This window comes from Rhinolophus ferrumequinum, chromosome X, assembly GCF_004115265.2.
Source record: "Rhinolophus ferrumequinum isolate MPI-CBG mRhiFer1 chromosome X, mRhiFer1_v1.p, whole genome shotgun sequence".
Classification (NCBI taxonomy): Eukaryota; Metazoa; Chordata; class Mammalia; order Chiroptera; family Rhinolophidae; genus Rhinolophus; species Rhinolophus ferrumequinum.
The window spans coordinates 48,047,728-48,073,027 of record NC_046284.1 but is presented as its reverse complement, the minus strand read 5'-3'; the positions used below and the strand labels follow the sequence as shown (position 1 = coordinate 48,073,027).

At 38.5% G+C, this 25,300-nt stretch overlaps 1 pseudogene; it reads right to left on the bottom strand.

The window, feature by feature from the left end:
- Positions 1–461: 461 nt before the first annotated feature.
- On the bottom strand, positions 462–1,100 carry LOC117037047 (thyroxine-binding globulin-like; annotated as a pseudogene).
- Between the last annotated feature and the right edge of the window lie 24,200 nt (positions 1,101–25,300).

Below are 25,300 nucleotides of genomic sequence, written 5' to 3'. Positions count from 1 at the left end.
AACCCAGTGGATGGTGTTTTGTTATGTTAGCCATAGCAGACTAATACAATATAATAGCAGTATTATATTGTGGCGAAGTATGTCATGTGGCGAAGAGTGCAGAGTGCAGAGAAAGTGAGGTCACAGTGGGGTTCAAACCCAAGATAGTCCACCTGCCAATTACAGGCTTGTCCCTCTTAACCAAGTCTTTTTGAACCTGTGATGCTCTGTTCAAATGTGAGCAGGATATTCATGCCACTGTCACCCACCTCTCTGAAAGTGCCTTCTCCCTTGAAATTTTCAGGGATCATCCAAAGAGCTGTGTGACTCCACCCATGGGCAACACAGAGCTATGTGCAGCTATGTCCAGTGGAGGAGATCACTGTTGTATGAGAGATATGAGCCACACTTGCTAGTGCTAGTGAGAAGATATAATGAACTTCCTCCTCCACCTCCAAATTATCTGAACATTGAACTTGAAATTAACACCATTGAGCCTTACCATTAAAGCAAATCTAATTCACCAAGACCATGATAGTACTCAGCATGTGGTTGTGGATAAGGTCCACCACCTTCCCTTTGATTTGCACCTCCATATGTCTATTTATTTCCTTCTGGGAAGCAGAAACATTGGAGAGATAGGTTTCAGAGGATTTTGATGTGTTTTGACATAATACAAAAATTTCACCAGGTTTCAGCCATTTCCCAATGAAGAGAGTTTTTCCTATTTGCAATTCCAGCTCCTTATTTTGAAAATTCAGTGACTAGATCATTTGCTGGCAGCTCTGCTGGATCTCTGCCATTGGGGTGTCTGTGGGTTGAATCCCAAACCCTCCAAGATCTGAGTTTGGGTGCTGGAGCAGGTCCTAAGGAATGGCATGGCTAAAGCTACAGAAATGCTCATGGGGAAAAGATAGTGCTCTGATCTGGGATCTCCAAAGTGAAGCTCCAATAAGGCTGAATGCAAGGTCAACATCGTAGAATTACATCTTATAGAGAGTAGTACTTTGTTGGGGAGAATGCCAGGTGATTACTTCACCTTCAGAGCTGTTAAGTGGTGCACAATAAATTGTATTATGAAGCCTAGGTACCAAGAGAACCAGACAGAGGAACTGTTGCATTTTGGAAGGAAGGTAATCTGTAAGTAATGAGGTAAGAGAACCATTGGGGGAATGTAGCTGGATGGAATACTCCCTGAGCCAGAGATACCTAATTATTGCCCATCATGATTAATAAAACAATAGAAAATACTTTATGGCGTGTTCACCAGGGGCTGGGAGGGGGGTTCTCTACCCTGAAAAAAGAATGGATCTAATAAGTATGGGAAGTAAGAGAGATTGTTTGCCAGGGCCACAGAAATCACTCCATAGACTGTCATTCAGATGTAATACTGACATTATGAAAGTGCTGTGAGCAAACTAAATTTATGGAAAATGATTCACTTTTTTATTTGAACCAGCCTTTTGGAGAGGGAGGGATCCTTATGTAAAACTAGCACTCTCTCTGTAAACATTGTTCTTTGTAGATTAGAATTTCAGATTGTGTTTTTAATTTGGTATCTTCTTAAGGTAAAACCTGTAAGATATAAGGCAAGAGAACATCAGTACTTTGGCTAAAAGGAAAAAATCATAATTTTCATAAGACATGTTCAATTGGAAAAGAAGGGTCGTGGTTTGTGGACCCATGTACAAGGTCACAGGCTGAAATTTATGCATTTGTGCAGTGCATGGGACCACAAGTGTGTTTCTAAACGAGAAGAGGAAAAATGTTACTGTGTTTTAGATCTTTCTAACCATTATATCATAAAAAGTCATTTCCAAGTTGCAAGTTATTTTAACACTGTTATTCTTATATTCATGTGTATTATTTTTTAATTATTAGAGAGAAATCCAAAAAGATGTGATATAAGATACTCAGAACCTGGAAGAGTACAAGGCAATGGAGTAAGGGAGTCAGCTGTGGAATCTCCAATAACTGCAGACATGAGTGATCAAAAAGAAGAGATCCATGAAGTCACGACAGATCTCCTTCCTCAGCCCTCAATCCTTTCCCTGGATAACATAATCCACTCCCAGGAACTTAACTGCCAATTCACAAAACAACATAATCCAGATTGTTCTCCTGAGTTCCCAGGCACGTGCCTAACTGCCTATTAGATATATCCACCAGGATGACCTACACCAAATCCAGGATGACCTCGATCTCAAAGTTTTCAAAAGTAAAATAATCTCCAACATGCTCCTTCTGCTTCATTCCATATCTCAGTCTCAACACCGTCCACTGAGACTCCCATGCCAGAAACCTGAGAGTTATCCTAGGGAGTTCCTTCATTCTCATCCCCACATCTCATGAGTTATGATTCCCTATGAGTACTACTTTCTGAATACCTCTCAAAACTCCTTTTCTCTCCCTTTCTACTGCACTACTTCACCAGTTCCTAACAGGTCACACTTCCTTCAATCTCTCCTGCCCCAACCCCACTGCTTCTGCCCCTCTATCCAATCTCCACATTGTCAACAAAGTCCTTTTTCTTTAAAAGTCATTAAAGCTAGTAGAAAGTCAATTATCAGATGACCACACTTAGACCTTGGCCCCCAGATATAGGAGCTCATTTGAGACTCTGACTTGCTGGTAGAGACGTTCAAAGTCCCCAAAAAGAAAAAAGAAAAAAAGTATTTACAGACCACACCCAAAAAGTCATTTGTATCTCTCAGAAAGCAAAACCTTTCCATCTTTCTGTGCTCTGTGTTGCAAAAGCAGAGCACTCATAGCTACTCATCAATTCCAGCATTAACCCCAGGGTGATATTTTCAAAGCTGATATTCAAAACCAAGGCCAAAAGGAACAAAGTGAAAAGTGATAAGGATGGAACTTTGAATGACTGCTTTGGCTCCCAGATCCTTCATCTATAACAAAAGAGAAAGAGGATTGTCAGAGCTGGAGGGGTCCAGGTTTGTGCTAGGAAATGTGTCTTTTCGGCAGGCATAATGAGGACCAGTGACAAAAAGGCCAAGAGGGACCAGGACAAAGACTGTTCTCCCCACCAGGGCCCTAAGATGAAATAGATTGAGTGACTGCTAATATGTGCTGGGATCATCAGCTTTTTGAGGGAAAGGTGCATACAGGCAAAGCCTGGGTGAGCCTCTCTATCAGGTGTTGTAGAAATTACGCATGCATTGGCTTGGAGGAGATGATGTCAAAGGTAGTTTCCAACCAGACTTCTGAGGCTGCGCACATCTGTTTTCTCAGTGGTAACCAATCCTGTCCTCTGATTACTAATATCCCCTGTGCCATCTCCTGGACCTCAGGACTCCCTAGGAGGATACAGAAGGAACGAAGGAGACTGGAATCAAAGATTTCACTGTCCAATATTCACAGTGTACTGAACTGTGTGCTGCAAAGAAGCAGTGGGAGAAAAGAGCACAGGACTCAGTCAAGAGACCTGAGTTCAACCTTGCCCTTGACAGTCTCTAGCTCTAGTGGTAGTAGTAGTAGTAGTAGTACCCAGTAGTAGTAGTAATAGTGACAGCAACTCTGCTTATTGAGTATTTACCATGTGCAGAGAGTGAAGAAACTAATTCCTGACACTGATTGTTTCAGGACTGCATTAAGGATGTGCATATGTTAAGTGAGGGGTCAGGGTTGGAGGAATGTGGGTTAGCTTGAGATAAGCCTAGACTGCAGTCTGTAGGGGGGACATGAAAGCCAGGTTAAATAGTGCAATTTTACCTTGAGAGCATTAGAAAGCCACTGGGGGATTTTCATAAGGCAGTGACTAGACAGAGGGTAATTGTGTTGTGACATTGTTTCTTCTCAACCAAACATAGGTAATGCTCCTACTATATGGAAAGTACCACACTCAGGACTGGGGTTTCAGAGGTGAATGTTAAGCATCAGTCCTGAACCCAAGGGATCTTTCTAACTACCTGACACCCACTGCCCAGACAGAACAGAACTGAGCACATCTCCCATATGAGATGGTCACAGGTGCATGTATCCCACAGCAAGACAGTAGAAAGCTCAGATCTCCTAATACTGAGGTCAGACCATGCCCACTCCTGGTATCCCACACACAGTCTGCTCTCTCAGCTATAGGCAGTTGCTGCATAAGAAACATGAAAAGACTGTGTAGAAAGAAAACTTCCCTGCCTGTGCCCTCTGATGGCATACTCAGACAATGGTACAGCTTGTTTTCGGCTGCATCTGATTCACCTGAGCTTTGCTAGTTCATAGGAACTGCAGGGTCTGTTTCGGACATATGAAAAGAGCAGTCCTCCCCCTGAAAAATCCCCTGTTCTGGACTCTGGAGTCAGAGTCACTGGACCTGTAACAGGGCTTAAGTTGCATTCTATTCTGGTCATAGGACTCTAAGAAAACCTAGCTTGGAAGTTTGTTGACCATGGATTGTTAGTGTGGCTGCTAGATGTGGACTAACTGAAGAATTCTGCCTTGCTTCTGTTACCACATTGTACCCCATTTTCATTTTCTAGGTCTCTGTTTTGCTCCCCTCATACTACCAACTCCAGCAAACATCTAGTAAGAAGATGGTATAGATGAAAAGACGTAAGACTGATATCAGGAAGCTATGTTGGACGTGTTGCTAATCCTACAGATTCTTCTTCAACACTTCCAATCTCTAAATTATATATACCTGAAAAATGACACCACAATCTGGTATTCTATTCTGGTATTCCTTTCTGAGCCTGCCTACCACTTCTTACTAAACAAGACTATCCATATCCTTTTCTTCTTTTAGATTCCTGGATGAGCCAAGAGTGGTCATAAGGGCATTTTTACTGACAGGAATTCTTGGATGAGAATCATTGGGGAACTGTTATATTAGGGATTTCTGCAAGAGAAATTAACTTTTACTAAGCCCTAGTAATAGGTAGTGGGCTAGCTGCCTCTTCAGAACAATAGTTTAAGGTAGGCATTTATTTACCACTTCATATATGAAAAAATAGAGGCTTTGAGATACAGTACATGATTTACAAAATGTTATAAAGGAAATAACTGTAAGAGCCAGAGTACAAATTAATTTTTGGCTGTATTCATATTGTGCCAGCTTAGGTGGTGAAGAATGAGCAAGATTTCCAGAAAGGAAAAGAAGGAGCTGTTACAAATATCCTTGCAACTCTAGGCCCCTCTTTTTTAGATTTTTTTTTCTAGAAATAGAAGAAATGATTCCTCAAGGATAGAGGATTTCATCTAGTTGGAAGCTGAGACTGCCACTTGGTCATTTGGGGCTTCTCACTTGTGATGAAGCAAAACATAGGGATTTAAGTGAAGTAGATTATATTATGGAGTTCCTGCCACACAACAGAGGTAGAATAAATGTGGATGGAACTCAGGTGTTCTCTTAGGATACTTTGTTACATCACTATGACTAGTATTAAAAGTTCATTTTGAAAAATGATGTCACTGAAAATGGCGTCTTGGGAGCTCTGATGCAAACATTAAGAACACTAAAACTTACCTTGTTACCAAAACATGGTAACGATAGTACAAAAAAAGAAAATTACAGACCAATGTCTTTGATGAATACAGATGCAAAAATCCTAAACAAAATTCTAGCAAATCAAATACAACAATGTATTAAAAAATTTATACATCACGACCAGGTGGGGTTCATCACAGGGGCACAAGGATGGTTCAACATATGTAAATCCATCAGTATGATACACCACATAAACAAAATAAACAAAAAAAAATTTATATGATTATAAAATAATAGATGCAGAAAAAGAGTTCGAGAAGATACAACATCCATTTATAATTAAAACACTTAACAAAACAAGTATAGAAGGAAAATACCTTAACATAATAAAAGCCATATATGACAAACCCTCAGCTAATATCATAATGAACAGTGAAAAACTGAAGTCCTTTGCTCAACATTCAGGAATAAGACAGAGATGTCCCCTATCACCTCTCCTTTTCAACATAGTATTAGGAGTTCTAGCCAGAGCAATCAGGTATGAGAAATAAATAAAAGGCATCCAAATTGGGAATGAAGAAGTTAAATTGTCACTCTTTGCAGATGACATGATGATATATATAGAAAACCCTAAAGACTTCACCAGAAAGCTAGTAGAAACAATAAATGAATACAGTAAAGATGCAAGCTACAAAATCAATGTACAAAAGTCCATTGTATTCCTGTATACTAACAATGAAATCTCAGAAAAAGAAATAAAAACAACTTTCTTTTTGTAATTGCAACAAAAAGAATAAAATACCTAGAAATAAACTTAACCAAGGATGTGAAACATCTATATACTGAAAATTATAAGACATTTTTAAAAGAAATTGAAGAAGACACAAAGAAATGAAAAGGCATTCCGTGTTTATGGATTGGAAGAATCAACATAGTTAAAGTGGTCATATTACCCAAAGAAATATACAAATTTCATGCAATCCCCATCAAAATTCCAATGGCATTTTTTAAAAAAGAAATAGAACAAAAAAATCATCAGATTTGTATGGAACCACAAAAGACCCCGAATAGCCAAAGCAATCCTAAGAAAAAAGAACAATACTAGAGGTATCACACTCCCTGACTTTAGCTTGTACTACAGGGCAGCAATAATCAAAACAGCATGGTATTGGCAGAAAAACAGACACATAGACCAATGGAATAGAATTGCGAACTCAGAAATAAAACCGCATAAATATGGACAGATAATTTTTGACAAAGAAGCCAAAAACATACAATGGAGAAAAGACAGTCTCTTCAATAAATGGTGCTGGCTGAATTGGAAATCCATGCACAAAAGAATGAAACTACACTGCTATATGTCACCATGTACCACAATTAACTCAAAATGGATGAAAGACCTAAACATTACACATGAAACAGTAAACTATATAGAAAAAAAACATAGGTACTAAACTTATGGACCTCGTGTTCAAAGAGCATTTTATGAATTTGACTGCAAAGGCAAGGGAAGTAAAAGCTATAGTAAATGAATGGGACTATATCAAATTAAAAATCTTCTGCACAGCAAAAGAAACCAGCGACAAAATAAACAGGCAACCAACTGAATGGGAGAAGATTTTTGCCAACAACGCCTCCGCTAAGTGGCTAATATCCAAAATATATAAGGAACACATATGACTCAACAACAAAAAAAACAATCCAATTAAAAAATGGGCAGAGGATGTGAACAGACATTTTTCCATAGAGGGCGTACAAATAGCCAATAGACATATGAAGAAATGCTCAACATCACTAATCATCAGAGAAATCCAAATAAAACGCACAATAAGAAATTGTGATACCAAAAATTCTTTGTGATACCAAAATATGGTATCACCTCATACCAGTTAGAATGGCGATCATCAACAAGACAAATAGTCACAAGTGTTGGAGAGGTTGTGGAGAAGAAGGAACCCTCGTACACTGTTGGTGGAAATGCAGACTGGTGCAGCCACTATGGAAGGCAGTGTGGAGGTTCCTCAAAAAACTTTAAGAATACCATATGACCCAGCAATCCGTCTCCTAGGTATCTACCCAAAAAAATCAGAAAATATTTATCCATAAAGACAAGTGTGTTCCAATGTTCATTGCAGCTTTATTTACAGTGGCCAAGACATGGAAACAATCAAAGTGTCCTTCGATAGATGAATGGATAAAGAAGTTGTGGTATATATATATATATATACAATGGAATACTATTCAGCCATAAGAAAAGATGAAATAGTACCATTTTTGAAAACATGGATGGATCTTGAGATCATAGTGCTAAGCGAAACCATATGATTTCACTGATATGTGGTATATAAAACTGACAACAACAAAAGAACAAGAGAAACAAATGAAGAAACAAAAACTGATAGACACAGACAATAGTTTAGTAGTTACCAGAGGTTAAGGGAGAGGAGATGGTAGATGAAGGTAAAAGGGATCTAATGTATGGTAGGTAATGGAAAGAGAACTGACTCTGGGTGGTGAACACACAATGGGATTTATAGAGGATGTAATACAGAATTGTACATCTGAAATCTATGTAACTTTACTAACAATTGTCACCCCAATAAACTTTAATTTTAAAAAAATAAATAAAATAAAGCCCAAATATTTTCTACAATCTAAAAATAAATAAATAAATAAATAAATAAATAAATAAATAAATAAATAAACAAAAACAAAAACAAACACACAAAAAAATCTTGTAACTACCAGAAGGCTGCTTAATGATGAAAGAGTTTTAAATTTCAGGAAGAGAGAATTGTGTCATCCATATTCCACATCGTGGTGATGATGGTTGTGGGAGTGGCAGCCTCTGTTCCTGTGCAGCTTACTGGTGCCAGAGTGGGAAATATGGACCTTTTTCTCAGAGAATGGTAATTATGCATTTCGATCTTTCTGGTGGTTACTTGAAATATCAGCTCAGGGATTTACCCGTTTTGTTTTTTTTTACTCCCTCAGAGCTCTCTCAAGGCTGGAGCAGCCTCACAGGCAGCATTGGTCAAAAATGTTTAAGACTATTTATTACTCACAGTCACCTGATGCAAGGGACTGTGCACAAGGCATTCGTTTTTGTTGTCATTGAGTTGTATGAGTTCTTTGTATATTTTGGTTATTAACCCCTTATCCAATATGTGTTTTGCAAATATTTTCTCCCATTCCATAAGCTGCCTTTTTAAAAAAAAATTTTTAATTGGGGAGTATTGGGGAACAGTATGTTTTTCCAGGGCTCATCAACTCCAAGTCAAGTCGTTGTCCCTCAATCTAGTTGTGGAGGGCCCAGCTCAGCTCCAAGTCCAGTCGCAGTTTTCAATCCAGTTGTGGGAAGGGGGGTGGGCACAACCCACCATCCCATGTGGGAATTGAACCAACAACCTTGTTGTTAAGAGCTCGCGCTCTAACCAACTGAGCCATCTGGCCACCCCCATAGGCTGCCTTGTAATTTTGTTGATTTTCTCTTTTGCTATGAAGAAGCTTTTTAGTTTGATGTAGTTTCACTTATTGATTTTTGCTTTTGTTGCTTGTGCTTTTGGTGTCATATTCAAAAAATCATTACCAAGACAAGTATCAAAGAGCTTCTTCCCTATGTTTTCTTCTAGAAGTTGTATGATTTCAGGTCTTATATTTAAGTCTATAATCCATTTCTAGTTAAATTTTGTAAGTGATACAAGGTGAGGGCTTGATTTCCTTTTTTTTTTCTTTTTTCTTTTTTTGCATGTTTTTATCCAGTTTCCCCAATACCATTTATTGAAGGAACTATCTTTCCACATTGAGTATTCTTGGCTACCTTGTCAAATATTAGTTGACTGCATATGCATGGGTTTATTTCTGGGTTCTCAATTCTGTTCCATAGGTCTACGTGTCTATTTTTATGCTAATACCATACTCTTTTGACTACCAGAGCATTGTAAAATAGTTTGAAATCAGGAGGTGTGATGACTCCAGCTTTGTTCTTCTTTCTCAGGATCGTTTTGGCTATTTGGGGTCTTTTGCGATTCCATACAAATTTTATGATTTGCCACTGGAATTTTGATAGGAATTGCATTGAATCAATAGATGGCTGTAGTTAGTATGGACATTTTAACAATATTAATTCTTGCAGCCATGAACACAGAATATCTTTCTATTTATTGGTATTTTCTTAAATTTATTTTATCAAAGTCTTGCAGTTTGCAGTGTACAGGTCTTTCAATTTCTAGGTTAAATTCTCTTGTAAGTGTTTTATTGTTTATGATGTTATTGTAAATAGGATTGGTTTATTTCTTCTTCAGATATTTTGTTGTTAGTGTATAAAAAGCAACTGGACAGAGACATCATCAAAATGGTGGCGTGAGGTGAGCCTCTGTAAAGCTCCCCTGGAGTTTGCAACTAGTCGAGCAGCAATAATTCCACAAAGGACTCCCTGCACAGCAGACGGGTAAGACGAGGAGGCCCACTACTGAATCCCCCTGGGTGGGCGAATCACGCAAGTGGTGGGAGGAAGGAAGGGAGAGGTGAAGAGACGGAGCCACGCTGGCGAAAGACACAAAACTGGCTCAGTGCTCCGAGATCCCTGCAAACCGGAACTACCGCAGCTGTGGGAGAGGGAAGAACTCGGACTGCTACGGCTCCACTTATGGCCCACAGGGCTGAGGGGGCAGCATATGATGCAGCTGAACCCAAGGCTCATGGCAGAGACCTCAGAGAAGGGACTGAGGGAAGAAGGCTGAAAACGGTGGTTTGGGTCCTCGCTGCCGAGCAGAGAACAGAAGCCTTAGGCACTGAGACTAGCCACACCCTCCCTACCCTCCCAGAGTTCGCACCGCCCCCACCTGCCCAGTGCTGGAAGCAGAACAGTAGCAGTGTCAGATGAAAAGAACAGAATATTTGCTGTTCTGAGAACTGTGGACCGCAGACACACAGATTTGCAACTCAACTAGTTCCAGCAAAGGGCAGGGAGCTGTGGAAGGAGGACCGGCTCTGGTGATGGTCACCGACATTGTTCTGGGCCACCTCTCACAATTCACCCTGCCCCTGGCGCCACCTATCTGGGTGGATCCCTGCAGGAGTAAACAGATCTGCTAAAACATACGGGCTCTGAATCTGTTGCAGGAAGAGATTTGGAACTTAAAAAGCTCTCTGCATACCCACACGGACACTGCACCCTGTGACCCAGGTGAACTATTAACAGAGGAGAAGCCCATCTCCCAGGGAATCCCCCCATTGTGTGAGAAGCTGAAATAGTGCAGAGAAAACATACCATTACTGTGTCAGAGAGAAAAAAAAGGCTGCAGTCGGAGAGAAAATAAAACATTCTACCAACAAGTACAGGAAAACAAAAGAAAGAACTCTTCCTATCAACCCGTTGCAGAGCCACTCCTGTAGATGTCTAGGAAGAGAAATAATAAATCAGTAATTGCCATGAATAATCAAGGCAACAAGACAGCTCAGAAAAAAAAGTGAAAAGTCTCCAGAAAAGGAACTTAACGATATGGAAATATGTGAATTAAATGACAGAGAATTCAAGATTACAGTTCTGAAAAAACTCAATGAGACGCAAGAAAACACAGAAAGGCAGTTTAATGTACACCTGAAATCTATGTAACTTTACCAAGAATTGTCACCCCAATGAACTTTTTTGTTTGTTTGTTTAAAATTATGCGTTTTGATTATTAGTCAGGTATAGAATTTTTAAAAAATTTATTGGGGTGACAATTGTGAGTAAAATTGCATAGATTTCAGGTGTACAATTCTGTATTACATCATCTATAAATCCCATTGTGTGTTCACCACCCAGAGACAGTTCTCCTTCCATCACCATATATTTGATCCCCCTTACCCTCATCTCCCACCCCCCACCTCACTTACCTTCTGGTAACCACTAAACTAGTGTCTGTGTCTATGAGTTTTTGTTTGTCATTTGGTTGTCTTGTTCTTTTGTTATTTTTGGTTTATATACCACATATCAGTGAAATCATACGGTTCTCTGCTTTTTCTGTCAGACTTATTTCGCTTAGCATCATACTCTCAAGATCCATCCATGTTGTCACAAATGTTCCTATATCATGATTTCTTACCGCCGAATAGTATTCTATTGTGTATATATACCACAACTTCTTTATCCATTCATCTATCGAAGGACATTTTGGTTGTTTCCATTTCTTGGTCACCAAAAACAAAGCTGCAATGAACACTGGAGCACACGTGTCTGTATGTATAACTGTTTTCAGATTTTTTGAGTAGATAGCAAGAGAAGGATTGCTTGGTCATATGGTAATTCTACTCGTAATTTTTTTGAGGAACCTCCACACTGCCTTCCATAGTGGCTGCACCAGTCTGCGTTCCCACCAACAGTGTATGAGGGTCCCTTTTTCTCCACAGACTCTTCAAAACTTGTTACTATTTGTCTTGTTGATGATAGCCATTCTGACTGGGGTGAGGTGATATCTCATTGTGGTTTTTATTTGCATTCCTCTGATTATTAGTGATGTTGAGCATTTTTTCATATGTCTATTTGCCATTTGTATGTCATCTTTGGAGAAATGTCTCTTGAGATGGTCTGCCCATTTTTCAACTGGGTTGTTTGTTTTTTGTTGTTGAGTTTCATGAATTCCTTGTATATTTTGGATATTAGCCCCTCATCAGAGGCACTGTTTGCAAAAATCTTCTCCCATTCAGTTGGTTGCCTCTTTAATTTGTCGATGGTTTCCTGTGCTGTGCAGAAGCTTCTTAGTTTGATATACTCCCATTAATTTATTATAGCTTTTACTTCCCTTGCCTTTGGAGTCAAATTCATAAAATGCCCTTTGAACACAAGGTGCACAGGTTTAATACCTATGTTATCTTCCATACAGTTTATTGATTCAGGTCTTATGTTTAGGTCTTTGATCCATTTTCAGTTAATTTTGGTACATGGGATAGTCTAGTTTCATGCTTTAGTGCATGGATTTCCAATTCGGCCAACACTATTTATTGAAGAGGATGTCTTTTCTCCATTGTATGTTTTTGGCTTCTTTGTCAAAAATTATCTGTCCATATTTATGCGGTTTTATTTCTGGGTTCTCAATTCTATTCCATTGGTCTATGTGTCTGTTTTTCTGCCAATACCATGCTGTTTTGATTATTGTAGCCCTGTAGTACAAGCTAAAGTCAGGGAGTGTGATACCTCCAGTATTGTTCTTTTTTCTTAAGATTGCTTTGCTATTCGGGGTCTTTGTCGTTCCAAACAAATCTGATGATTTTTTGTACTTTTTCTTTAAAAAATGCCATTGGGATTTTGATGGGGATTGCATTAAATCTGTATATTGCTTTGGGTAATATGGCCATTTTAACTATGTTGATTCTTTCAATCCATGAGCACGGAATGTCTTTCCATTTCTTTGTGTCTTCTTCAATTTCTTTCAAAAATGTCTTACAGTTTTCAGCATACAGATTTTTCACATCCTTGGTTAAGTTTATTCCTAGGCATTTTATTCATTTTGCTGCAATTGCAAAAGGAATTGTTTTTCATATTTCTTTTTCTGAGATTTCATTGTTAGTATATAGGAATGCAATAGACTTTTGTACGTTGGTTTTGTAGCCAGCAACTTTACTGTATTCGTTGATTGTTTCTAATAGCTTTTTGGTGGAGTCTTTAGGGTTTTCTATATATACCACCATGTCATCTGCAAAGAGTGATAACTTAACTTCTTCATTCCCACTTTGGATGCCTTTTATTTCTTTCTCTTGCCTGATTGCTCTGGCAAGGACTTCCAACACTATGTTGAAAAGCAGAGGTGATAGGGGACAGCCCTGTCGTGTTCCTGAACGTAGAGCAAAGGGCTTCAGCTTTTCACCATTAATTATGCGATTAGCCGAGGGCTTGTCATACATGGCCTTTATTATGTTAAGGTATTTTCCTTCTATACCTATTTTATTAAGTGTTTTAATCATAAATGGATGTTGTGTCTTGTCAAGTGCTTTTTCTGCATCAATTGATATAATCATATGATTTTTGTCCTTTATTTTGTTTATGTGATGTATCACATTGATGGATTTGCAGATGTTGAACCATCCTTGTGCCCCGGGGATGAACCCCACTTGGTCGTGATGAATGATCTTTTTAATTCATTGTTGTATTCGATTTGCTATAATTTTGTTTAGGATTTCTGCATCTGTATTCATCAGAGTTATTGGTCTGTGGTTTTCTGTTTTTGTGTTGTCCTTAGCAGGTTTTGGTATCAGGGTAACGTTGGTCTAATAAAAGGAGTTAGGGAGTACTGTCTCTTCAATTTTTGGAAGAGTTTGAGCAGGATTGGTATTATATCCTCTTTGATGGTTTGGTAGAATTGATTAGTGAAGCCATCTTGTCCCGGACTTTTGCGTTAGGGAAGGTTTTGGATGACTGATTCAATTTCGTTACTGGTGATCGGTCTGTTTATATTTTCCAGTTCTTCATGGTTCAGCCTAGGAAGGCTATATGTTTCTAAGAACTTGTCCATTTCTTCTAGGTTATTGAATTTGCTGGCATATAGTCCTTCATAGTATTCTTGGATGATCCTTTGTATTTCTGTGGTGTCCGTGATAACTTCCCTTTTTTCATTTCTGATTTTTTAAATTAGTGTCTTCTGGCTTTTTATCTTAGTGAGTCTAGCCAAGGGTTTGTGAATTTTTTCAAAGAACCAGCTCTTTGTCACATTAATTTTTTCTATTGTCTTTTCATTCTCTATTTCATTTAGTTCTGCTCTGATTTTTGTTATTTCCTTTCTTCTGCTGACCTTGGGTTTCACGTGTTCTTCTTTTTCTAGTTCTTTAAGGTGTAACATGAGGTTATTTATTTGGGATTTTTCTTGTTTCTTGAGATAGGCCTGTAAAGATATAAATTTCTCTCTTAAAACTGCTTTCACTGCATCCCAAAAATTTTGCTAGGATGTATTTTCATTGTCATTTGTTTCTATGTATCTTTTGATCTGTCCTCTAATTTCTTCTTTGACCCAGTCATTCTTAAAAAGTATGTTGTTTAATCTCCATGTATTTGTTTTTTTTCCTGCTTTCTTTTTCCACTTGATATCCAATTTCCAAGCCTTGTGATCAGAGAATATGCTTGGTATGATTTCAATCTTCTTAAATTTGCTGAGGCTGATTTTATGTCCCAATATATGGTCTATCCTTGAGAATGTTCCATGTACACTAGAAAAAAATATATAGTCTGATGTTTTAGGATGAAGTGCTCTATATATGTCAATTATGTCCATTTCATCTAATGTGTCATTTAGGGCTGCTATTTCGTTATTTATTTTCTGTTTGGATGATCTATCCATAGCTGTCAGTGATGTATTTAGGTCCCCTAGTATAATTGTGTTTTGGTCAATTTCTCCCTTTAGTTCTGTTAGTACTTGCTTGGTATATTTCGATGCAACCTGATTGGGGGCATGAACATTGATGACTGTGATGTCTTCTTGTTGTATAGTCCCTTTTACCATTATGAAATGTCCATCTTTGTCTCTTGTTATCTTTTTCAACCTGTAGTCTGTGTCTGATATCATTATGGCTACACCTGTTTTTCTCTGGGCACCATTTGCTTGGAGTGTCAATTTCCAACCTTTCATTTTTAGTCTATGCTTGTCCTTGTAGCTGAGATGTGTCTCTTGGAGACAGCATATGGTTGGGTTTAGTTTTTTGATCCAATCTGCTACTCTGTGCCTTTTTATTGGTGAGTGTCGTCCATTTACATTTTAGGTGATTATTGATATGTGAGGATTTCCTGTCATTCTATCTTTAGTTTTCTGGTAAGGCTGTGTCTCTTTTGTTTCTTTGCCTTTTTGTTGTTGTCTATTATTTATGTCTGGTAGTATTCTATGATGTTTCCTTCTGTTTCTTCTTTTATTACAGCATATATATTCCAGTCTGGATTTTTTTTGAGTGATTACCCTTAAGTTTGTGTAAAAGAAAGTTTGATATTTAGAGTATTCCATTTTCTTCAGCACGCTTACTTTCTCCATTCCCATATTCCGGTTCAGGCCTTTACTCTCCCCCTTTTTTATGTTTTGGTTGCCACAAATTATCCCTGTTGGTGGTCGAATAGCCTCCTTTAGTATTTCTTGTAGTGCAGGTCGTGTATTAGAAAATTCCCTCGGCTTCTGTATGTCTGGAAATGTCTTTATTCCTCCTTCATATCTAAAGGATATCTTTGCTGGATATATTATTCTTGGCTCATAATTTCTCTCTTTCAATAGTTTGAATATTTGGTTCCACTCCCTCCTGGCTTGTAGAGCTTCTGCTGAAAAATATGATGATAATCTAATGGGCTTTCCTTTGTTGCTTACCGTCTTCTTTTCCCTGGCTGCCTTGAGGATTCTTTCTTTGTCGTTGATTTTAGACAGCTTCAATTCAATGTGCCTTGGAGAAGGCCTGTTAGGATTGAGGTAATTAAGTGTACTATTTGCTTCTTGGATTCGAGGATCAAGTTCTGTCCACAAGTTTGGGAACTTCTCATCAACAATTTGTTTGTATATATTCTCTGTTCCCATCTCTCTTTCTTCTCCTTCTGGTATGCCCATTATTCTTATATTGCTCTTTCTGATGGAGTCAGAAAGTTCTTGTGGAGTTCTTTCATTTCTTTTAAGTCTCAAGTCTCTTTCTTCTTCCATCTGTGTCATTTCCAGGTTTCTATCTTCGATGTCACTGATTCTTTCCTCCATATGGTCAACTCTACTACCTAAGCTGGTTGTTTCATTCTTAATTTCTTCTATTGAGTTCTTAATCTCCAGAAATTCTATTTGGTTCTATTTTAAAATTTCAATCTCTGTCATAAAATGCTCATGTTGTTCTTTGATTGTGTTTCTGAGTTCATTAAACTGCCTTCCTGTGTTTTCTTGCATCTCATTGAGTTTTTTTCAGAACTGCAATCTTGAATTCTCTGTCATTTAAGTCACAGATTTCCATATCTTTAATTTCCTTTTCTAGAAACTTTTCACTTTCTTTCTGAGCTGTCTTGTTGCCTTGGTTATTCATGGCAATTACTGATTTATTATTTCTCTTCCTAAACATCTACTGGAGTGGCTTCTGCAATAGGTTCATAGGAAGCGGTCTTTCTTTTGTTTTCAAGTACTTGTTGGTAGAATGTTTTATTTTCTCTCTGTCGGCAGCCTTTTTTTTCTCTCTCACACGGTAGTTGTATGTTTTCTCTGCACTATTCCAGCTTCTCACACAATGGGGGCATTCCCTGGGAAACGGGCTTCTCCTCTGTTAATAGTTCGCCTGGATCACAGGGCACATTTTCCGTGTGGGTATGCGGAGAACTTTTGAAGTTCCAAATCTCTTCCTGCACAGGATTCAGAGCCCGTGCATTTCAGCAGTTCTATTTACTCCTGCAGCGACCCGCCCAGATAGGTGGGGTCAGGGGAGGGGTGAGTTGTGAGAGGTAGCCCAGAGCAATGTCAGCAACCACCACCACAGCCTGTCCAGCTTCCACAGCTCCTTCCCCTTTGCTGGAACTAGTTGGGCTGCGAATCTGTGTCTGAAGTGCACAGTTCTCAGAACAGCAACTATTCTGTTCTTTTGATCTGACACTGCTACTCTTCTGCTTCTACTACTGGGCAGGTGGTGGCGGGGTGAGCTCTGGGAGGGTAGGGAGGGGGCGGCTAGTCTCAGTGCCTAAGGTTTCCATTCTCTGCTCGGTAGTGAGGGCTTAAACCACCGTTTTCAGCCTTCTTCCCTCAGTCTTTTCTCCGAGTTCTCTGCTGTGAGCGTTGGGTTCAGCCATGTTATATGCTGCCCCCTCAGCCCTGTGGGCCATAAGCGGAGCCCTAGCAATCCGAGTTCTTCCCTGTCCCACAGTTGCCGTAGTTCAGGTATGCATCAAGCTCGAAGCACTGAGCTAGGTCTGCGTCCTGTGTCCGCAGGGCTCCGGCTCCGCACTTCTCCCTTCCCCCCACCCCCGCTTGTGGTATTCGCCCACCTTTAGGTGAATTCATTAGTGGTCCTCTTCGTGTTGCCTGTCTGCTGTGCAGGGAGTCCTTTGTGGAGTTATTGTTGTTCGATTAGTTGTAAATTTAAGGGCAGCTTTACAGAGGCTGATCTCACGCTGCCATTTGATGACGTCTCCCAATGAACTTTAATTAAAAAAAAGAGAGCGAGAATGGACTATGGGTTGTAGAAACATAGACACTTATTTGTTGGCTAATTAATTATATAGCCATTTGATGACGTCTCCCAATGAACTTTAATTAAAAAAAAGAGAGCGAGAATGGACTATGGGTTGTAGAAACATAGACACTTATTTGTTGGCTAATTAATTATATAGCCATTTAGTGAATCTTTTACTTTATCGTTTTTGTCAGGTATGCCTCCTAAGGATTATTATTAGTGAAAAGAATATAAAAATCCGACGACTCATTCCTATTTTCAGGATCTCTAACAACTGTTGGTCTAGTCTTTACTTAAGCACTTAGCAGTGGCAGTTAGCTCACAACTTTATAAAACAGTCATTTTCATTTCCAGAGAATTCCTAATAACTCCTTGTGTTGAATATATATGTACCCTTTAAATTCCTATTCATCATTCATATTTCCATTTTTGTGGTCATACAATATGAAGAAATGCCACTAGGTATTCAGAACAGATTTCTCACATATTAGGAAAAAGAAAAACTTGCATTGCTTAACTTCTACCATATTGGAGCCTACTCAAGGGTGGCAGCAGCATGTATGATGGCATGTCCACAGGCAGGCACTGGTCAAGCTCAGGAGTTCCCTGCTTTGGTCTTATTTCACCACTACATCTCTCATTACACACAGTAAAAAAGCCCCTCTAAGTGCACATGATCACTGAGCAATGTTTCCTACTCCCACTTCTTCTCACTAGCTCTTCTCTTCCATGCCACATTGATTGTCACTCATCTTCCCTACACTTCATCCGTCATCGAGCATTTGGAAGTCTGTGCTCTGGACCCTCTAGAAGCCTGATGTTTACAATTTCATGTTTAGTTTACCTGGTCTACAAGACCTTACCTCAAGTGCACATGTGCAATGACCCAGCCACTGCTCAGGTGCCGCACAAGTAACCCCTAAATCCGATGCTGCCTCAAATGTCATTCCATATTCTAACACCAACTCACCATAAGACCATAACCAACTCACCTCAGGACATAAGGTCAGAAAAAGTAGCCACCTCACTCTAAAATAATGTTGCTATAAGCTCATTCTAGTGGGCATGAAAATAACTCCATGCCAGTTACTAAGCTTACCTGCCATACATGGATGATAGAAAAATCCAAAAATGTAAAACAGATAGTGAGGTCAAGACAACTTTAGTGGATAAAAGTCACTGGCTGGCTGATTTCCTACACATTCAGAGAAACTTCTTCAAAGAAATTATTAAAGTCACTCCTCCAGCAATCATCCTGTAGTAGCAACCAACTCACTTTGAGCTCAATAAACAGTAGACAACAATTTCTTTGGTTATCTCTGTTGCAGCATGATTACAATGTCATATGTCATTTCTGTTGTTTGCATAACTGGTTCCAAGATAGGAGAACAGACAATAAAATCTGAAGTGGTTCTATGCAGAGAGAAAAAATATCTGTTTGCAATCAATCCCTTGCTCTTACTTTACCACTTTTCTCCCCATTATTAGCTCCTTTAAAAAATAAAGCCTTTCAACAACACACTCTCAATTATGTGCCCTTTCCTGCCTTCCTATTCCACTGAAATACTTTTCAGGGGATATTATTGCTTTCTCAACCCATTCCTTAAGTTTGGTCAGTTACTATTCATGTTCTACCCTCTATTTCAAGCCCCATTTCTAGAAATGCCAGTAACTCCTCCCCCTCCAGAACTATATGTTATTAGGTAGTTGAAATCCATAGCTCTGAACAAATTTGAGGCTCAAAGTTGGCTACCTCATTTTTGTTTGACCCAAATAGCAGCCCCTCCAAAAGAGCATAAAACTCAGAGCAGGATCTACACATTGTCTTCACATTCCAGCTTTACCAAAGCACCCAACATTCCCTTCTTCCCCACATTGCTGCTGCATTCTCACATTTTAACATCAAGTGCATTTTTAGAGAATTTAGGAGATTTTTTGGTAGTCAGTTTCTATAGCATCAGTTTTTGTGCCTCAAACATGGCTATATCATAGTTAGTTATAGTTACAATTATTGTTATCGTCATTGTAGTTACCATTATAGTTACCTATAGTTATAGTTAAAGTTATGGTTATAGTTATGAATAGGCTGATTATCACTATCTACAATTAGTTGTAATTAATATAGTTAGTTGTAGTCACTAACTTGTTGTGGGTTCTAGTTGTAGTTCATTCTAGCCATAGGTAGTTACCCTTGCTAACTATCCACTATAAATACTTATGACTACTAATTAACTAAGGACACCATTCATGACTGCTAACTAGTCATGCTTATCAGACATGGCTACTAGATAGCTGTGGTAACTAGTTGTGGCTACTAACTAGTTATGCTTACTGGTTGTAACCAAATACTAGCTGCTGTTACTGATTGTGACTACTAAGTAGTTGTGACCACTGGATATGGATGGTGGTGGTTGTGGTTACAGGCGATGGTTGGTTGTAGTTGTGGTTAGTTGTAGTTGGTTATAAGCATAGTTTTAATAGGTACAGTTGGTTATAGGTAGTTATAGAGTGTTAGAATTGTAGTTATTTGACCTAGAATGTACCGTGTTTCCCCGAAAATAAGACCTAGCAGGACCATCACCTCTAATGCATCTTTTGGAGCAAAAATTAATATAAGACCCAGTCTTATATTATATTACATTATATTATATTATATTATATTATATTATATTATATTATATTATACCGAGTCTTATATTAAGACCGGTAATAAACTCACAGACTTATTTCCAGGTCTTTCAAAGCTTTCAAGACCAATGCACACTGGACAGTACTATTTTATTCAATAATAATCAGTTGACTTTACTACTTAGAGATAACCTAAGGTGTAATGTCTTTCAACACAAAGCCATGTATGTTAGGTGTGGTGGAAGGTGGTTATTTTTCCTAAGTATTTGCGGTTATAACTTATGCCTATTAACCAGCTGTGGTCACTTATGACTACAACAAATTGTGGTTAGTAATTATGGCTTCTCATTACTTGTCTTTGTTATTCATGTTTAGTTGTAATTATAGTTAGTTATAATTATGGTTGCTTATGGTTGTAGTTTATTTACTAGTTGAAATTGCTAACCATGACTACTAACTAGTTATGGTTATTGATTATGACAACTTACTAGTTCTGTTACTGGTTATGTCTACTAACTAGTTGTCATTGATAGTTGGAGCTGCTGACTAGTTTTGGTTGCTATGTATGGTTAGTTGTAGTTATTTGGTATGGCTGTGTTTCTTTGGTGGTTGATTATTATTCTTCATTAGTTGTGGCTGCTACTTTTGTCTACTAACTAGTCACAGTTGCTAGTTATGGTGACTACTACATGTGCATTTATTATATGGATACTAACTAGCTGCAGTTACTAGGTATGGTTAGTTTGTAATTCTGGATAGTTGTAGCTATGGTTTATTGTGTGTATTTGGTTAGGATTCCTGACTAGTTGTGATTACTAATTATAACTATTAACTACTTGTGGTTACCAGTTGCAATTACTATCATGAATACTAACTCCAGGCATGCCTCGTTTCATTGTGCTTCACTTTATTGCACTTCACAGATACTGCGGGTTTTTTTTACAAATTGAAGGTTTATGGCAACCCTGTGTCAAGGAAATCTATTGGCTCCATTTTTCCAACAGTGTTTGCTTACTTTGTGTCTGTTTCACAGTTTGGTAATTTTCACAATATTTCAATTTTTTTCATTATTATTGTATTTGCTATGGTGTTCTGTGATGTTACTATTGTAATTATTTGGAGGCACCATGAACCACACCCACATAAGATGGAAAACAATGAGTAAATGTGTGTGTTCTGATCACTCCGCTGAGTGTCACCCCGTCTCTCTCCCTCTCCTCAGGCCTGCCTATTCCCTGAGACACAACAATATTGAAATACGTCCAGTTAATAACTCTAAAATGGCCTCTAAGTGTTCAAATGAAAGAAAGAGTAACATGTCTCTTGCTTTATATCAAAAGTTAGAAATGATTAAGCTTAGTTAGGAAGACATGTTGAAAGCCGAGACAGGCTAAAAGTGAGGCATTTTGCTTTTATCCAAGTTGCAAATCCAAAGGAAAAGTTCTTGACGGAAATTAAAAGTGCAACTCCAGTGAACATATGAATTGTAAAAATACAAAACAGCCTTATTGAAAATTTTAGTGATCTGGTTAGAAGATCAAACCAACCACCATATTCCCTTAAGCCAAAGCCTAATCTAAAGCCAGGCCCTAACTCTCTTCAATTCTATGAAGGCTGAGAGAGGTGAGGAAGCTGCAGCAGAATAACTTGAGGCTAGCAGAGATTGGTTGATGAGGTTTAAGGAAAGCCATCTCTGTAACATAAAAGTGCAAGGTAAAGCAGCAAGTGCTAATGTAGAAGCTGCAGAAAGATATCCAGAAGATCTAGCTAAGGTAATTAATGAAGGTTGCTACACTAAACAACAAATTTTTCAATATATACGAAACAGCTTTAGATTGGGAAAAAGATGTCATCTAGGACTTTCATTGTTAGCGAGAAGTCAATGCCTGGCTTCAAAGCTTCAAAGGAAGACAGGCTGACTCTCTTGTTAGGGGCAAATGCAGCTGGTGATTTTAAGTTGAAGCCAATGCTCATTTACCATTCCTCTGATCCAAGGGCCATAAAAAATATGCAAAATCTTCTCTGCTATTGCTCTGTAAATGGAACAACAAAGCCTGGAAGACAGAACATCTGTTTACAACATGGTTTGCTGAATATTTTAAGTCCACCATTGAGACCTACTGCTCAGAAGAAAAAAGATTCCTTTCAAAATATTACTACTCATTGACAATGCACCTGGTAACCCAAGAGGTCTGAAATGTGCAATGAGATTAATGTTGTTTTCATGCCTGCTTACCCAACATCCACTCTGTATCTCTTGGATCAAGGAGTAATTTCTACTTTCTAGCATTATTATTTAAGAAATATATTTTGTAAGGCTATAGCTGCCATAGATAGTGATTCCTCTGGTGGCTCTGGGAAAAGTCAATTGGAAACCTTCTGAAATGATTCACCATTCTGGATTCCATTAAAAACACTTGTGACTCACAGGAAGAGGTCAAACTTTCAAAATTAACAGGAATTTGGGAAAAGTTGATTCCAACCCTCATGGATGATATTGAGGAGTTCAAGACTTCAGTGGAGGAAGTAAATGCAGATGCAATGGAAATAGCAAGAGAACCAGAATTAGAAGTGGAGCCTGAACATAAGACTGAATTGCTGCAATCTGATGATAAAACTTCAAGGGGTGAGGGTTTGCTTCTTATGGATGCAAAAGAAAGTGGTTTCTTGAGATAGGATCTGCTCTGGTGAATACGCTATAAAGATTGTTGAAATGACAACGAAGGATTTAGACTGTTACATAAACTTAGTTGATAAAGCAGCAACAGAGTGTTGCGTCCAGAGCAACACAGGCAGTGAGCGAACGAGAAGGGTTAAGAAAGAAACAGAAATCAAGAAAGTTATGAAACAGGAGCCAAGGGTCTCACAGCCTCAAAGGACTGAAAGCCCTGAATGGGGCCGCCTTGTAGCTTTTATTGATGCACACACAAGAAAGCAACATTGTTTTCTCCAAGGTCTGTGAATTTCACACATTATACTAAGAAACTGATTTGAACTAATTACCCCTGCCTGCAAGCAGCTGCACCGGTCAATTTCAGGATGTACCTCCCCAAGAGACAAAACCTTTATGCTGAAATTTACTGAAATGGATAGATGGAGAACTGATGTTATTGCACCATTGAATCTCCTCCCAAGCAGGTTGTGGGAAGGAATGCAGCCACAAAGGCAGAAGCTCTCTTTAACCGGGGGAAGGTAGGGGTCTATGCCCACCTCTATCAACCCCGTAGGTTCTCTTGCTGGTCCCCATTCAATTGTGCCTGGCTTGAGTTGTCCCCCGCGTGGGGAATCTTACTCATCATTGGCTAACCAGCCATCCTCTGGGGCCAAACAGGGAAGCATAAAGGTGTAAGCACAAAGGTGAAGCAAAGTCCCTGAAAGGATTAGTCTCACAGACTCTCCTTTCTTTAGGGGTAGGTATTAGGGGACAGACGGGTAGGCTGCTGAGTGACAACAACAGGGTTTGAGATAATTGACTCCAAATTTGAAAGAAGTTATACTGTAGGTAAAATGCTATCAAACAGCATCACATGCTACAGTGAAATCATTTGTGAAAGGAAGGATCAATCAATGTGGCAAACTTAATTGTTGTGTTACTTTACGAAATTGCCATAGGCATCCCAGCCTTCAGCAGCCATCACCCTGATTAGTCAGCAGCCATCAACAGGAAGACAAGAACCTCCACCAGCAAAATGATTACAACATGCTGAAGGCTCAGATCGTGGTTAGCATTTGTTAGCAATAAAGTATTTTTAATTAAGGTATGTACAGTACATTTTTAGACATAATGCTATTGCACACTAAATAGACTACAGTATAGTGTAAAGACAAAGTTTATATGTACCAGAAAAAAAATTATTGTGACTCACTTTATTGCAATATTTGCTTTATTGTGGTGGTTTGGAACCAAACCTGCAATATTTCTGAAGTATGCCTATAGTTCTGATTGTTATTTATTGCTAGTTATAGTAATGCTTAGGTATCTTTATGATTAAGTACATAGTTGGTTATACTTTATAGTTACTTATGGGTATAATTAGTTGTAGGTAGTTGTAGTTTTAGAGTGTTAGAATGTTAGATTTCTAGTTACTTGACGTGGAATGTAATGTACTCACAGGTTTATCTTCAGGTCTTCCAAAGCTTTCATTATCCAAGCCCATCGGACACTGTATTTCAATATTTAATTCCACTCCATCATTTGACTTCTTATTTATAGAGAACCTAAAATACAATTTCTTTTTAACACAAAGCCATGCATGTGAATTCTTAGAAGGTTCCTTGTCTTTCTGAACCCCATTTGTTATGCTCATGTTTTGGGGGCACCTGTCAAGCAAAACGGCAGCCGCTTGTGAAATCCTTATCCCTAGTAATAGCTCTTTGCAGAATCTCCAGCTCCTTTTTTAAAAACCTTTCTTTCTTTGTTTCTTTCTTTCTTCCTTCCTTCCTTCCTTCCTTCCTTCCTTCCTTCCTTCCTTCCTTCCTTCCTTCTTTCTTAAATTTATTGGGGTGATATTTGTTAGTAAAATTATATAGGTTTCAAGTGTACATTTTTTATTGTTTCAGGTGTACAAAACAATGTAATAGTTAGACATTTGCACACCTCACAAAGTGATAACCCCCCTCCCGCAATCCACTACCCCTCTGACATCATATATAGCTGTTCCAATTCCATTGACTCTATTCGCTATGCTGTAATCCATATCCCGTGACCATATATATATATATATATATATATATATATATATATATATATATATATATATATATATAATTATAGTTGACATTCAATAGTATCCAGCTTCAGCTTCAGGTGTACAGCGCAGAGGGTAAGGGGGGAAGGAGTGTATGTAGAAGAGGGTAAAAGGGGTCATATATATGGTGGTGGAAGGAGAACTAACTTTGGGTGGGGAACACACAATACAATATATAGATGATGTATTATAAAAATGCACACTTGATGGACCTACAGAATATTATGTCAAGTGTACATTTCTATAATACATCATCTATATATTGTATTGTGTGTTCACCACCCAGAGTCAGTTCTCCTTCCATCACCATATATTTGACCCCCTTTACCCTCTTCTATACACCCTCCTTTCCCCTTTACCCTCTAGTAAC